The following is a 16,990-nucleotide window of genomic DNA, read 5'->3' on the forward strand; positions in this document are numbered from 1 at the left end:
CACACACCACTCCCACACACCCAATACTATATAAAACACACACCCACATCACCCACAAACCCCAACGACCAAAAAATCACGAACAAAGGCCAGAGAGAGAGCACAGAATAGACAACCCCATCACACAGAGGCACACAACACCATCACCCACACAACATCCACGCAGCAAACACCACACACCACTACACATCACCACACTCATCACCACATACACCACCCCACACATCACACACACCACCCCATGTCACGCCAAAGACACCCCTGCTTCTCCGAGGAGGAGCTCAGGGTCATGGTGGAGGAAATCATCCGGGTAGAGCCACAGCTATTTGGCTCACAGGTACAGCACACATCAATAGCCAGGAAGATGGAGCTATGGCGCAGAATAGTGGACAGGGGCAACGCCGTGGGACAGCACCCAAGAAATAGGGAGGACATCAGGAAGAGGTGGAACGACCTACGGGGGAAGGTGCGTTCAACGGTATCCAGGTACAACATCGCGGTGCAGCGGACTGGCGGCGGACCCCCACCTCCTCCCCCACAACTAACAACATGGGAAGAGCAAGTCTTGACCATCATGCATCCAGAGGGCCTCGGAGGAGTCGGTGGAGGATGGGACACTGGTAAGTCAAATCTTAACTATCATATCCCCCACCCTAACTGCATGCTCTCACACACCCCCACCCTCACCCCCTCCCCTATCACTCCAACTCCTCACTAATGTACTAATAACACAAACCACTCATCCCAACACCAAGCCCTGCATGACACAACTAATCATGGTCACCCCTCACTAAAGCATGCTCACTGCACATACCCCGAACAACCCCCTTACCATCATCACACAAACCCACACACAGGAATGCTTGCACTGGGGTACACAAACACCCACCCATTGCACACCATTACACACACACATGCAATAATCATGCTCTTATGCCCCTGCAGGAACCCGAAGGACCATCACCACACCAGAGGGTCCAGACAACACCACTCCACCCCCAGAAGAGGCCCACAGTGACGATAGCAGCTCTGCCCTACTGGATCCTGATGACCAGCCCGGACCATTGTGGGCCTCGGGACAGTTGGTTCCCCTTGCACAGGCACAGCCCAACACTGACCTTCCACCCTCTGGTAACACCAGCACAGCACCCACCCAGCGGGCCCAAACCTCCCTACCCAGGACAGGTCAATCAGCGGTGTGTCCACCACTACAGGGAACCCAGGATAACCCACCACCCCAACAACAACAGGGACCTGAGGGCAGCGGTAGTGGGCACACGGTCCAGGGGACGGAGGCACAGGAACACAGGGGAACTGGGAGGGCTGCTGTGCGACAGGGGGCGGACAGGCCAAGGGAACCCACTCTCCACGAGGCCCTATCCTCCATCATGGGAGCATACCACCACTCCCAGGAGACGATGGCACGGTCCTGGACAAGTTGCAGGAGACCCTGCGCCTGCAGGAGGAACAGTATTTGGGGTTCAGGGAGGAGCTCAGGACCATCAGCTCCGCCTTGGGCACCATCGTAGGGGTGCTGAAGGACATACAGCAGACCATGAGGGACACCGTGGCACTCCAAGGGGCCCCTGACACTAGCCAGGACAATGAACTGCCCACCACCTCCGCCGGCGCTAGTGAACAGGACGCCCCGCCACAGGACCAACACACCAGCACCCCACCCCCTGCAGACGGACAACCACCACGCAAGCGGTCCCTGAGATCCAGGAACAGGAAAGAGCAAGATGGCAAGACCCCGCCAGGAAATGAGACCACCCTGTTTGTCCTCCCACTGTACCACCTTGTTACCCTGTCCATACTTAAACTGCCCCAGCTCCACTTCCTATGCCCATATGGGCAGTGCACCTGTGAGACTAATAGACTGGACTCTGCCTTGGACATTCCTCCACCATCACCCATCCTCTTTTTACAACCCCCTCACATTTCTGAGCACTTCAATAAACACCCTTGAAACACAAAACTATCTTGAGTCAGTCTGTGATTTACTAAATATGTATTATCAATGACAGTGTCATAATGCGCTTCCCATTGTAAGGCTAACATACCTATGTCACACATCACAAGTCCTTGAAGGATGCAAGCAGATGACACGTTGGTAACCACACCTGTGAAACCGTAATGGAAAGGTACAACTCAGTTACCAAATAGTGATTGAAATCGACAAACAGGATAGAGGTAGACGTGTGAAAGTTAATGTAATGTTAAACATGAAAATGTTCTCACCTGTGTGTCACTGGAAATATTGCTGTATGACTGACTCCCTGTTGTCGTTGTCTTCTTCCTCAGCTTCCTCCTCATCACTGTCCACAGGCTCCACAGGCTCCACAGCTGCTACAACACCGTCATCTGGATCATCCTCCTGCAGAAAAGGCACCTGGCGTCGCAAAGCCAAATTATGGAGCATGGAGCAGGCGATGATGATCTCGCACACCTTCTTCGGTGAGTAGAATAGGGATCCACCTGTCATATGGAGGCACCTGAACCTGGCCTTCAGGAGGCCGAAGGTGCGTTTGATCACCCTCCTAGTCCCCCCATGGGCCTCATTGTAGCGTTCCTCTGCCCTGGTCCTGGGATTCCTCACTGGGGTCAATAGCCAGGAAAGGTTGGGGTAACCAGAGTCCCCCAATAGCCATACACGGTGCCTCTGGAGTTGACCCATCATATCAGGGATGCTGCTATTCCGCAGGATGTAGGCGTCATGCACTGAGCCAGGGAACATAGCATTTATCTGCGAGATGTACTGGTCTGCCAAACATACCATCTGGACATTCATTGAATGATAACTCTTCCTGTTCCTGTACACCTGTTCACTCCTATGGGGGGGGACCAGAGCTACATGGGTACCATCAATGGCACCTATGATGTTGGGGATATGTCCAAGGGCATAGAAGCCACCTTTCACTGTAGGCAAATCTGCCACCTCAGGGAAAATGATGTATCTCCTTACGTGTTTCAGCAGGGCAGACAGCACTCTGGACTACACGTTGGAAAGTCATTATTCCTCCAGGTATGTACCCACAGTTACACACAAGACTACACCACTCACAAAACCCTTCCTGTATGTGTGTTGAGTGTAGGCCTAGCTATGTGTGACGCAGAGGTAAATTAAGCCATGTGGGCCCCTGAATTGGCGGCTGCCTGACCTCTAAACTGGGACAATGGGATGGTGGGGTAACTGCGCTGGCGTTGCACACCGTTGCGGTAGGTGGTCGTAGACCGCTGCACAATGCTGCATTGGTTAACATTGAACCCTATGGGTCCCAGGAGCCAATGAACAGGTGCGCCGGCGGTGATGATGCGCACCGCCGTGGACGTCACCGCCGCGGACGTCACTGCCATTTTCTATCTGTTCAATCACTAGATACCTGACCTTCGACAGGAGAGGACCTACACTGCAAGTGCTGCTGTGACCTCGGTCTGGAAGCGACGATGGCTGCTGCGTCTGGGGAAAGGGCCCCTGCCTTCACTGCACAGGAGTTGGAGAAACTGGTAGACGGGGTCCTCCCCCAGTACACGCTACTCTACGGTCCTCCAGACCAACATGTTAGTACACAGGGAGCACGTTGTATGGTCTAGGCCTGGGTGGAGAGGGCTGGTTGGAAGAGGGAAGGGGGCAGAGTTCATAGAACATTAATGCATGGGAATGAATGGGCCACATGGCCAGAGTAGGGAGGGGGCCACTCACAACGATGGTGCAGTTGGTAATGACTGTTCCTCTTTCCTTGTGCATGTCATGTAGGTCAGCGCCCACCAGAAGAGGGACATTTGGCGTGCCATCGCCAAGGAGGTCCGGACCCTGGGGGCCCACCAGAGACGGGGCACCAACTGCCGTAAGAGATGGGAGGACATTCGCCGCTGCAGCAAGAAGACGGCGGAGGCTCAGCTGGGGATGGCCTCCCAACGTGGGAGGGGTGCCCGTCGCACCATGACCCCCCTGATGTTCCGGATCCTGGCGGTGGCCTACCCGGAGTTGGATGGGCGCTTGAGGGCATCACAGCAGACACAAGGGGGTGAGTACACTCTCATTCTGCGGACTTTGCGTGCAGTGGAGGTGTCTGGGTGGGGGAGGTGGGCTGTGGGTGTCCCTAGGCCAGGGCGAGTTCGGTAGGCAAGGCCCCTCCGTAATGTAGGCCATGTGGCACTCTACCCCACCTCAGCAGAGTGCCAAGTCGAGGTATAGTTGCCCCTGTGGCATCCATGTGCGCAGATGTCCACCATTGCCATGTAGGCCATATCCCAGAAATTGCATGTGCAGAGGGCAGGAGCACGGCGTAATGCAGGGGGCTGCTGTGTCTGTCTTGTCTGCCAACGGTAGCAGTATGCCATGCACTAAAACTCTCTTTCTTCTGTCTCCCCCCCTTTTTCTGCTCTCCCTGTCCTTTTGTACATCAGCATCATCAGGCAGAGGTACAGTGGCACCGGAGCACGAGGGAGCTGCATCCCACATGGCCATGGAGGGCCACACCACAGACTCTGAAAGCACCAGTGGGACGGAGCGCGAGGGGAGCTTCACGTCAGCCACCGGATCACCAAGCAGCGACACAGACTCGTTCGCCGATGGGGGCTCCCTTGTGGTGGCAGCACCATCTGTGCGCCCCACTTCAACAGGTACAGCCGCCACCTCCCCTACCAGCACCGCCCTCCCAGCAGCCCCTCAGCGTTCGCCCCGTGCCCGCTCACCCAGGAGGGTGGGCATCACCTTCGCCCCAGGCAACTCAGGCCCTGCCCCAGTCACCCCTGCTGCCCTCAGTGAGGAGGCCACTGACCTCCTCAGGTCACTCACTGTTGGGCAGTCTACCATTGTGAATGCCATCTAGGGTGTAGAATGAGAGTTGCAACACAGTAATGCATTCCTGGAGGGCATTCATTCTGGTCAGGCTGTCCTTCAGCGAACCCTGCAATCTCTGGCCTCAGCACTGATGGCAGCCATTGTCCCTGTGTCTAGCCTCCCCCCTCCAACCTCCTCCACCCAGACCCAATCTCCTGTACCCCAGCCCATCCCAAGCACACCTACAGACCAGAATACACACAAGTCAGCACACACAGGTAGCTCAAGCAAACATAGGCACCACACAACCCACGGGCACTCACGCAAGCCTCACCCACGTACAGACACAGCAACATTCACTGCCTCCACTGTGTCCCCCTCCTCCTCTTCTCCCTCCTCCCTCCCAGTCTCGTCTACACACACACCTTCATGCACCACATCTACAGGCACCATGAATCGCACAAGGAGACCCAGCACCACAAGCCGCTCACCTGCACTCACCACCTCCACTCCCATTTACACGTCCCCTGTGTCCTCTCCCAGTGTGTCTGTGACGCCCCCTCCCAAAGTACACAAACGCCGGCAATCACTCACCCAACATCCATCCACCTCACGACAGCCTCCAGTACCTGCACCTGCACCTGCACCCAAAACACCTAAAGTGACACCTCCGACAACCACCTCCTCTTCCTCCACTCCCAGGCCCCCTCCAACTACCCATCCCAGTGTTCGTCAGAAACTGTCCCTCTGTAAAGTTGACCTTTTTGCCACCCCCCCTCCAATTCATCAGTCCCGTCGTAGCACCTCAGCCAAAAAGCCTCCAATACCAGTGGTGCCTGTTCAAGGTTTGTGGAGTGCACCGGCCACCAGGGCAGGCAGTGTGACCCGGAGCCAAGGCACTGGCAGCCCACCCCCTGTAAAGGCTCTAAAATTGGAGAGTGGACGACGGGACCGTGTGAAGACTCCTGGTGGGAAAACAACTCACATGGGTTCCAAGGGGATTGGAGAGTCAGCTGTGACTCCACCAAAGGTGGGGAAGGGCCAGAGGAAGTCTGCCCAGCCTGTTGTGAGTGTCACGGTGGAGAAGTGCGCCATCATTTCCGGCGGACGAGACACAACCGCCAGCACCGTCGTCACTGGTCAGGAGACCACCGCCAGAGTCATTGCCCAGGAGGGCCCAAATATTATCATTGGTCAGGAGACCACCGCCAGAGTCATTGCCCAGGGGGGCCCAGAGACCACCGCCACCGCCAGAGTCAGTGCCCAAGAGGGCACAAGTATAGTCACTGGTCCAGAGACCACCGCCACCGCCGGAGTCAGTGCCCAGGATGGCACAAGTATCATCACTGGTCAGGAGACCACCGCCGAAGTCACAGCCCAGGAGGGCCCAAGTATCGTCACTGGTCAGGAGACCACCGCCGGAGTCACAGCCCAGGAGGGCCCAAGTATTGTCACAGGTCCAGAGACCACCGCCGGAGTCAGTGCCCAGGAGGGCCCCGGCTGCCACAGCCCAGGTGGGCTATGATGGAACGTCATGCCACACACCAATGCCCAGTGTAGGGAACGTCATGCCACACACCAATGCCCAGTGTAGGGAACGTCATGCCACACACCAATGTCCGTACCAGAACTGCCATGTCAAAGCACTGCTGAACAGTCCTGAACCGCCATGGCAAAGCACCGCTGAACAGGGCAAAGTCCGCCATGGCAAAGCACCGCTGAACAGTCCTGAACCGCCATGGCAAAGCACCGCTGAACAGTCCTGACCCGCCATGGCAAAGCACCGCTGAACAGGGCAAAGACCGCCATAGCAAAGCACCGCTGAACAGTACTGAACCGCCATGGCAAAGCACCGCTGAACAGGGCAAAGACCGCCATGGCAAAGCACCGCTGAACAGGGCAAAGACCGCCATGGCAAAGCACCGCTGAACAGGGCAAAGACCGCAATGGCAAAATACCGCTGATCAGGGCAAGCACCGGGTAGGAATGAATAGACCGCCACATCAGGCATCCTTATCCCATGTGCAGCTGGGACAGTAACAGGACAGGAACTTTCACGGGGAGACTCATCCAGTCTGGGCACCAGTCCCCCTCCAGAACCAGTGGAGACATGCATCCAATCTGTCTGTACTTCACAGGATGAAGCACTCTGGGCTCCAGTCCCCCCCATTACCAGTGGAGACCTGCATCTACTTGAGAGACTGTGGCTTTGCACTCCCCAGGATGGCACGGTGGGCACCCCACCCACTGTAGAGACTTGAGAGACTGTGGCTTTGCACTCCCAGGATGGCACGATGGGCACCCCACCCACTGTAGAGACTTGAAAGACTGTGGCTTTGCACTCCCCAGGATGGCACAGTGGGCAAGCCACCCACTGTAGAGACTTGAGAGACTGTGGCTTTGCACTCCCCATGACACATTACATCAATGGGCATGGAGCCCCGTCGTGGATCTGGCTTTGCGTTCATCCGGCTGAGGTGCCCTCCTTTCCCTTCCCCCTGAGGTGCCTGTAGTATTTCTATCTGATGCCCCGGCAGTGTTCTCTCCGATTGTGGTCAGGTATCCTTTGTGGGCCTCGCCCATGCATTTTTGGACTGTTGGTGCACGGACATTGTTATGTACATATCTGCACTACTTCTCGTAATGTATATAATTATGACTGATTTTCATATATTTCTGTATATTTTTGTATGACATGTATATTGCCACATTACAATGTTTGACCGATTTTTGCTTTGTCTTTTCATTCTTCCGGGGGGATTATGGGTTGTTACTGTGATTTTTGTGAATGCATTGGTGTGTATGTTGTATTATGCGATGTTGGGGGTGGGGGTGGGTGTGTTTGGTGGGTGTCCCCCTAACTTTTGCCTCCCCCCTCCCCCATGTCGTAGGTGCAGTACTCACCGTTGTCTTCGGCGCATACGTAGATGATGGTCATAGAGGAGCAGAAACACAAGGGCAGGGAGTATTTGGAGTTCCGGGTCCATGGAGTCCTCGTTCCTCGTGGGATGTGTTCAGGTGAGCGTTTTCCCATTGCAAAAGCTGTTTCCGCCGTGTTTTTATCCACGGTGAATCCGCCCCGGAAAAGGTGGCGGATTGGCTGGTTGTGATACTATGGGCGGTACATTGTCTTCCGCCTGTCTGTTGGGGGTGACCGCCGCGATGCTTGTCTGTACCGCCGTGACGGGCGGTGTGTTAAAGTGGCTGTCTTTGTTGGCGGTTTCCGCCAGGGTCATAATTCCCTTTTTTTGTCTGCCGGCCTGTTTGCGGTATGACCGCAGCTTTAACACCGTCCGCCAGGGTTGTAATGACCCCCTATGTATTTTATTGCACTTTTAAAACAGTATCAGAACTTAACTGCAAAGTCTAGATCTATTTAAATATTGCCAATTTAATAGAATAATTTAGAAAAATTCAGAGGGGGGCCCAATGTTTTTTTTTTATGGGGGGCAGCATAAAAAGGTTTGAAGACGACTGGTTTACTAGGCCGCCAGCGTGAAGAGAGGAAGTTGCCCCATGATGCATTGCACGGACCAAACATCGCTGGAGCCGATGAAGTAGCAAAATGGCCCTTGGAGGACACCACCCTGCCCAAAGAGTAGAGAAACATTGTAGTGAGGGGCTGGAAAATGATGAGGCCACAATGGATTCCATAGAGCCCACTTCTGATTATGGCATGCAAAAGGAGACTGAGCTGGAGTCTGCGGAACCTGCAAATTGAGGTACGGGAAGGTTAGGAAGAAACCCTTACATTCTGCCTCCCCTTCTTAGATGGTCCTGTTTTTTTTTAGACATTTTGAATATAATTGTTTAATCAAAAGGGGAGAATGAACCTGTTCAGCAGTTTCCCAAGAAGGATCAGAAGGATTGTATACCTTCCCGTCAATAAGATACTGTAGCTTCCCTTTAAAGTACCAGGATTCACATATCCCTAGAACCTCATACTGAGGTTGTCCATCAGAAAGTACGGGTGCAGGCCTCTTTTTAACCTGAAATCCTTTATGATGAAGATAAGGTTTTGAAATTTCAAGTGCCTCAAAATACCTAGGAGAAATCCTAAACCCAAAAACTGAATGAGATAAATTGATGGAGTATAACCTAATCATCTCCTATTTTGTACGCGGGTAATGGTCACCTACGCAAATTGGTCTGTGATTTTTCTTTAGCCTTAGTGGTTCGGAAATTCTGAATTAATTTTTTTCTGATCTTTTTGAATTGTTTGGAAGAATCTTAGTTTGCAGGTATAGAAGTGTCTGTTTTCAAGGAATCTTGATAGGGTCAAGGATGTAATCTGATTAAGGAAACAAATGGGGTAAGCCACTGGAAGTATGGATTGAGTTATTGTGAACTCTGCTACAGGTAGAAGGATTTTCCACTTATCTTGGGCAACATAAAAGTACCACTTCAATTCTTCAAGAGTTTGAGTTAGTCTTTCGGTTTGGCCATTAGCTTGAGGGTGAAAGCCACAATTTAATACTCTTTGAATGCCAAGTTTATGACACAGGGATTTCAGAAATTAGTGATATGTTGTGGTCCACAAACAGAGATTTTTTTTTTAAGTCGGGATATTTCAAAGTAGAAGATCTCAGCCATTTCTGACATGGTTGGTAATTTGGGAAGAGTGGAAAATTGAGCCAATTTAGTATGTGAATTCACTGTAGCCATTTTGAAGTGCATTTCTCAGATGGAGGCAAGTCTACTATAAAGTCAGGGGAAATTATTTAGCAAGGATTAGAGGGGATTTCAGGTGTTAATAAAACTCCTGCTTTTCTTTGAATTTCAGATTTACTTTGGGCACATGCCTCGCAAAAGGTTTTAAATCTTGCAATATCCAGGTGCGGAGATGGCCACCAGAATTTTTTTCTGATTAAACCTAACTGAAGCATAATTATTTGTGAATGTTCTGATGGAAAAGGGTTTATTTTAACGAAAATAAGATCATTTGCCTTCTTTAATTGAAATTGAGGAAAATGTTTTTCTGGGTCATGGAGATTAGTACAGTTGGTTTCCTGGCAAATTGACTCTAGACAGGTAGAGGTGGTTGAGGAAATTAAGATTTGAGGAACAATATTCCCCTCCATGGTCCCACAGACACTTTGGTCATGATATCATCCGGACAAGGAATCTGTAATAGCATTATCTGATCTGGGAATGTAAGTAAGGTAAAAGTCAAACCGTTAAAAGCCAAAGTGCCCACAAGGCTTGCCTACCATACCAGGTGTTCTCTCTGTTGAAAAATGTTAAGATTTCTGTGTTTGGTGAGGACGGTTAGCTGAAACTTTGCTCCAAGTAAAAAATGACTTTGCTCTATAAATGGTGATTTTATAGCAAGACGTGCTATCTCCAGAATTGAGTAGTTTCTTTCTGCTGCTGAGACTTCTTGTGAATTAAAAACAATGAGTTGCTCTTCTCTGTAGCCCCCATAGCTTGGTACAAAGCATCTGTCTCAAGAGTAAATAGGATACAGGCATCAGGTTGTTCTAAAATGGGAGCTCAAATTAACTCTTTTGTTAAGTCTTTCGAAGGCTAAGGTGACACTGTGAGTCCACTGAAAGGTCTTGTTCTTTTTTAATAGATCAGTGATCGGAGAAACAAACATGGTGAAATTCTGGATGAATTTCTGGTAACAATTTGCCAAGTCTAAAAAGCTTTGTGTTTTTTTGACAGACTAAAGAATTGCTATACCTTGAAAAGAAAAAATATAGCCCAATATACTGAATGCATTCCAAATAGACATTTTTCTGGATTGACCAACAGTTTATTCTCCCTCAGACACTGTAGAACTTGTTTACTGCAAAGCTTATGGTCTGTTGTATATTTAGAAAATACAAGAATGACATTGACATAGACAACCATAGTCTGAGAATCAAATGAAAAATATATTGGGTTCCTAAAATGCAGCTAGCCATCAGGGGCATTACAAATGCCAAATGGCATCATGAGATACTGCTAATGCCCAAAAGGTGTTCTAAAAGCTGTCTTTCTCTCATCACACGACCAGATCAGGATCAAGTGATAAGCTCCTCTCAGACCCAATTTTGTAAAGAATTTAGCTCTGTGGATAGCCTTTAGAATATAAGAAATGAGGGGCAAAGCCTACCAATTTGTTTTGTTTTTACAAAAACCTATTTATTTTCATTTTCAGTACATTAAACAACATAAACAAACAACATTTACATACATGGATAATTCAAAGTTCATACATTCATACACATCAATACATTTGGGTGGTGTGATTGACTTCAGGTAATAAGACCATTCTGAGCAACGCCTCCCCAGGGAGGGCACAGAAAGTGGCAAGCAAAATGGATGCTGGATCAGGGGTGAGCTTGGAGTCTTCCACCAGTGCACTGCATCAGAGTGGAGCCCCCACCTCAATATCATTTTGGTACTATGTTCCCCTGCTTTCAAGCTTCAGGCCTGGTGGCCAAGTATAGTTTGAATGGTGCCCAGATGTCTGCTAGACTAGTATTCTGCTAGTTGCTCCTAACAGAAGGTAACATCAGATACCCAGTGGCGGACAGCAGGCACAGTGCCACGCCCCCAGTACATGGTGAAATGCCTCTTCACTGGCAGCAGCAGTCTGCATGTTTGAGTACAACCTCATAATCAGTCGATAAGGGGAGGGTGATGTCAAAATACAGTCTGGCGCTTGGAGTCCAGCAGGTTCCTGTGGGAAGGTGGGATGTGCCTGTCTACAAGCGCTGTGAAGTCTATAATATCCAAAGACATCCGGGGGGTACAAGTAGTGGCAGCCTGTATATCCTGTAGTGTTACAAAGGAGCCATCTGGGTAGAAGACTGTCATGACCACACAAACTTGCCAAGTCAAATCAAAGAAGTGCATGAGAAAAGCAAAGAGATATCCTCAGTGGAGACAGCAAAGCCCAAACTGGAAGAAGGTTTGCAGAGTAATCTTGCGCTTATTTCAAAGGAAGAATCAAGGAGAGAAGATCCAAGATGGCCGCTGTGAGTCTTGAAGGTTAGTTACAGTTCTAGTCTTGCAATCCGTTGGTTGCAAGGTTACGAGCTCTCCAGCTGGAAGCTTTGCACTTCAACTGAGGTCTGACAGGAATCAGCTGTGTGGAGAGAGAGCGCGCTTCAGAGCAGAAACTCCTGTGAGGTAAAATTACATTTGAAGATTATATTACAGAAAACGGATAAATATTGTCAAGGTTTATTCGAAGAGTTTGATAGTAGACCGTTCCCGTGGAAGTCGGCAAGGCTACAGAGTTAATGTATGAATAAACCTTATGTTTACTAGGTTCTTGTTTAAGATATTAAAGTCAAAGAAAAAAAAAACGAACTTTAAAAGAGCAAGTATCTACAAATGTCAAGGTTATAAACGAAGGCCAAGTTTAAAGGAGAAACAAACTGTTAACAAATAAGCATTTACAAATTCAATGGTAATAAACCAAAATAGAGTTTAAAAGAGAAACAAACTTAAATAAACAAGCATTTACAACTACAAGTTATCGACAGTTGTCGAAGTAAGAAAGGAGAAACTAACTTAAATAAACAAGCATTTACAACTACAAGTTATCGACAGTTGTCGAAGTAAGAAAGGAGAAACTAACTTTAATAAACAAGCATTTACAAATACAAGTTATCAGCAAATGTCGAAGTAAGAAAGGAGAAACGAACTTTAATAAACAAGCATTTACAAATACAAGTATTGACAGAAGTCACAATAAGACAGGAGAAATTAAATAACATCAGCTGATTTGGAGAACGCATGATCACCAACTATATATATATATATATAGCAACATAAAACCAATCTCTAACAAAGGTTGAGAAGTTCTTTCAGAATCAGTAATAAGCATTTTTCAAGAAGAGCTATCATTCATAGAGAGAAGCAAGGCTACAGATAACTCAGGGTGAGTGAAGAAATAATCAAATTAAAGAGAATTAAGTGTTGAGAGTAGAAAGTGAAAAACTGATGTTGTATGTCCCTAGTAATTGCGACTGTGACTCTTGCAGGTGCTGCATCCAATCTTAGATGTGAAGAGGCAGACTGAGTACTGGCGTTCATCATCTCTGTGGCAGTCTCTCTACCATCCCATTCCCCTTTCCCCCTCCAGGGTACTCAGCACGAAGGATTAAAATTTGTTGTGAGTAGCTCGGGTCGGGACTGAGGAGTTATCTTCTGCTTCTGAGGAAATCGAATTGAAGTATCCTGACAAAGTCACCCATTAATCACAGTTGCCTATGATGCAGCTGCTGGCAGGCATGCTTGTCCAGCTAGGGGGGTTATGGTCAGATTTTGCGCAAATGGCAGCTTCCTTTGAATAGAGAAGAGGCAGATGGGTCCTGCAGTGAAGCACATCCCAGGCATCCACAGGTCATCCCATGGCGACCAGGTCACCCCTAGGCCACTTTGAGGGGGCACACACAGCAATAGCCAATGGTCAGGAGGTTGCCATGTTCTAACTTGACAGCTACATGTGGCATTTATGGTTCTAGATGGGTCCACTAATGAGCAAAAGTTTTACATCAGGCGCACACACACACCCTGGTCAAACAGTAGAGTCAGCACCTCCTAAGCCAACTGCAGCTAGCTCCCTCCCCAGGTGAGCGTAATCAAAAGCACCTGGGATCATTAAAAAAGGCTCTTGTTAAGGGCATCAGGATGTTAATGAACGAAGAGGTAGAGAAGCTTAGGCAGGTTTACCATTTTTACAATAGCCATACCCCAGTTATCACTACAAGTATCTAGACCATCACAGAATCCAGCACTTCAGCCATGCAATGGACCTGCCAATATTCTCCAGCCAGAGCTCATCAACGTCTCTGCTGATCCAGACCACCAGAGAACTTGATTGAGGTACCAGCCTACCTCAAGGGAGAATATGTGAAGTGGCCAGAGTCAGGGCAAGATGACAGGTCTAGCCCAGTTGACTGAGACCCCTATCAATCCTCCAAATCTGATGTACTCCCGCAGGATATATATCAGATTGACCTCAGGTTCTCATGCATAGATAGTAACGTCATCAGCATACACGAAGAATACGAGTCTCTGAGAAGTGAAGTACAGGTCTTAATCGGCAAGACACTGACGCTACCAGGCTGCTAAAGGTAATCACAAATAATAACTGAGACAGTGGCCAGCCCTGCTGCTTGCCTCTTCTAACTGATATTGCTGGTGAAATCACTCCATGTAACCAAATAGGGGTGGTGGTGTGCATAGAGCAATGTGATTCTCTTGAGAAAGCCATCAGAGTAAGGAGAATAGATAAGGGCATTCCAGAGAGAAGCAATGGCCTTCGTAGTATCGACTAGGAATGCAGCAGCGGCAAGAAGGTCAGGAGATAGGGAATGGAGTATTGCAAAGAGGGTTTGCAAGTTACGTGTAGTTGATTTTCCAGAGATGAAGCCACATTGGTCCGGTCGAACAATATAGAGGAGGAGTTATGTTATGTTGTGGTATGTTATTTCTACTTGGTATAGCACATCAAATCATACCTGGAGGTATATCTCAGCACTGAGCCAGCACAGAAACACCACAACAGCTAGAGCAGCCAAGTCTTAAAAAAAATTCTAAACTTGGCAAAATCTGAACAACAGCGTAGATGGAACCAAAGTTGGTTTCAGGCTTAAGCGTCGAGAAAGGAGAAAGCTTTACTGCCTTGTCTGGTGGTGCAGAAGAAGGAAACAGTCAAGAGCACTTTATTGCTTGATCAAAGCGGTCTTGCAGGATGGTAGTAACTCAGTTTGTCCTAGAAAAAGGAGGGGGCATCCCCCATCAGAGCCTTATGAGTAAGGCAGCAGATATTGAAAATGATGCATTTTCTGACCGGAGGCCAGTTCAAAGATCTTAAAGTAGGAGCCGACGGGGAACCTGCTAGCAAATTGCAGACCAGGTGTATTCTGCACTACCTGGAGTTTGGCCAATAAGGTGTCATTAGTGGCCATAAGTAAGGCAAGACAAGGCAAGGCATTACAATAGTCAAGTTGGCTTATTACCAAGTTGTGAACCAAGGTTTTCGTTGCAACAGATGGTACCCAGGGAAAAACGTTATGCAGTAGCTGCATGGTAGAAAATCAAGGGCCACAGATTGCATGATATTTCATGGACAATGCCTGATCTAATTTGACTTCTACGTTTATTACGGTCAGCTTGGGGGACAGAGATACTCATGTTCAGGAGGCTACGCCTCAGGAGACCAAAGATCCTGGGATTTGCCAAACAGCAATATTTTTGTCTTATCACTCTTTGGTTGCAGACAGTTTGCCATCATCCAGGCCGCAATCTTTCGCATGCAGTCCATAAAAGGACATTAGCTGCATCAAACTCTTATCCAAATGAAATAATCAGCTGGGTGTCACCTGCATATGAGATGACATTAAAGCACCAGGATTTATTAATTTGGGCAAAATATTAAACAATCTGAGAGTAGATGTTAGACAATGTAGGGCTCAGGGACCTTTTATTGATGAAAATAGAGTGATACTTAAATGAACCCAGCAGGATTGTCTGTGTGTGACTATCTAGAAAGACAGCAAGCCAACAGAGAGCTTTGCTACTGACATGATCTCGTGCAGTCTATGCAGTAGAGTTGCATGCAAGATGGGGTCAAAGGCTCCTGACAGATCTAGCAGCACAAGCATGGAAGGTGAGCCCTCATCAACAGGGAAGGAAATGGTGTCAGCAACTATCACCAGCACTGTCTACTGTGGCCAGCTCTAAATCCCGACTGGGAGATGTTGAGAATTTTATAACTCTCGAGGAAAGCCATGAGCTGTTTATTAACTAGGATTTCCATTTTTTTAACCAGCAATGGAAGCAGACAGATGGGGTGATAGTTGGACAGGCTTTTCGGGTCGCATTTGTTTTTTTCAATTTCGGGAAGACCAGCTAGTGGAATTGTAGCCATGTCTGACGAGAGATTGTAAAGTGAGAGCATGGTGGGCTCCATTAAAGGTGCAACATTAGCTGTAACTCTGGGTGGGCACAAATCGGCAGGAGAACCGGATTTTGCTTTTGCCAAAAGCCCAGTCATTTGGTCTAACATACAAGGTTCAAACTTGACTAGGAGGGGTAAGGATTCAGGTGGATGCAGTGCTAAGTCCACTGGCTTAATGTGAGTCTGGCTGATGGGAAACATTTTATAAATTTCTTCTAGCTTTTCCTCAAAGAAGTCAGCCAAAGAGTCACAAAGTTGCTGAGAGGCCAAATGATCAGAGAACAGGCGCAAGGGTTGGAAAAATCCTTGAGAACTTTGGAGGGCCCTTTAGATGAAAGACCAGCCTTCTCCATTTTATTTGAGATGAAAGCTCTCCTAGTATTCCTAATATGAGCTTAGTAGCTCATTAGGGCTAACTTATAGCCTGTCCTATCTTCAACCGATTTAAAATGTTGCAAATGTAATTCCCACTTTTTACAAACATAATGTGCAGTTCTGTAGAGAACCATGCAGCATGGGGCCCGGAGGAAACAGGCTTGGCCTGCTTACTCAGTTCGGTTCTATCTAATGCTATGGTGAGAGCCTGATGATAGATAGTCAAGGCAGAATTAACATCTGAGCCCTGGTCTCCAACCGCCAGGGGGAATGATTTGGAAACTATCTCTGACTTTTCACTACTTTGAAAGGATGGTTTAGCCTGTCCTCTTGGCAATCTGCCATTTGATTAAATAGTGACCTGTCCGGATCAAAGTAACTGGCCTTTCCGCTACTAGATGTGGGGAGTTAGTAAAGATTAAATCCAGTGTATGGCCAGCAACGTGTGTGGGTCCAACCATGCACTGTCGGAGGCTGAACATCTTCATATCAATGAGAAGTTGGATAACCTTAGGATTCACAACATCTTTTCCAAGGAAGTTGAAATCCCCCAGCAAGACAAAGTTGTTAGAGGACAGAATAAAGGGAGCAATGCATTCAGCGAGAAGACTGCTAATGTTTTTTTTGGCACCTAGCGGGAGATGGATAAGCATAAGCAAGCGGTCAGCAACGAGCATGGCTAGGATTTGTTTGTCAATGTTAATCATCAATTGTGGACAATAGGAGTCACAGTTACTAGTGGGTTTATCAGGCTTAAGGACAGCACCTCCTGTACTATTGAGGAAGCTACCATTGAGGAAGTGCTCCATCAGTGGTCCTGGCCTCTTCGAAAATAGATTGTAGGTGTGTAGGTAGAAGTTCAGCATATTGTTTGTAGAACTGGGAGGTGAGGCCATCCAGTCCCGCGGCTTTGCCTCTAAGCA

The 16,990-nt window shown here is 48.5% G+C and overlaps 1 protein-coding gene across 2 annotated transcripts in view; it reads right to left on the reverse strand.

Moving 5' to 3' along the window:
- LOC138295976 (uncharacterized) overlaps window positions 1-16,990 on the reverse strand; it is a 567,359-nt gene that overhangs the window by 261,255 nt on the left and 289,114 nt on the right. The gene's annotated exons all lie outside the window — the stretch shown is intronic.

Source organism: Pleurodeles waltl, chromosome 5, assembly GCF_031143425.1.
Source record: "Pleurodeles waltl isolate 20211129_DDA chromosome 5, aPleWal1.hap1.20221129, whole genome shotgun sequence".
Lineage (NCBI taxonomy): Eukaryota > Metazoa > Chordata > Amphibia > Caudata > Salamandridae > Pleurodeles > Pleurodeles waltl.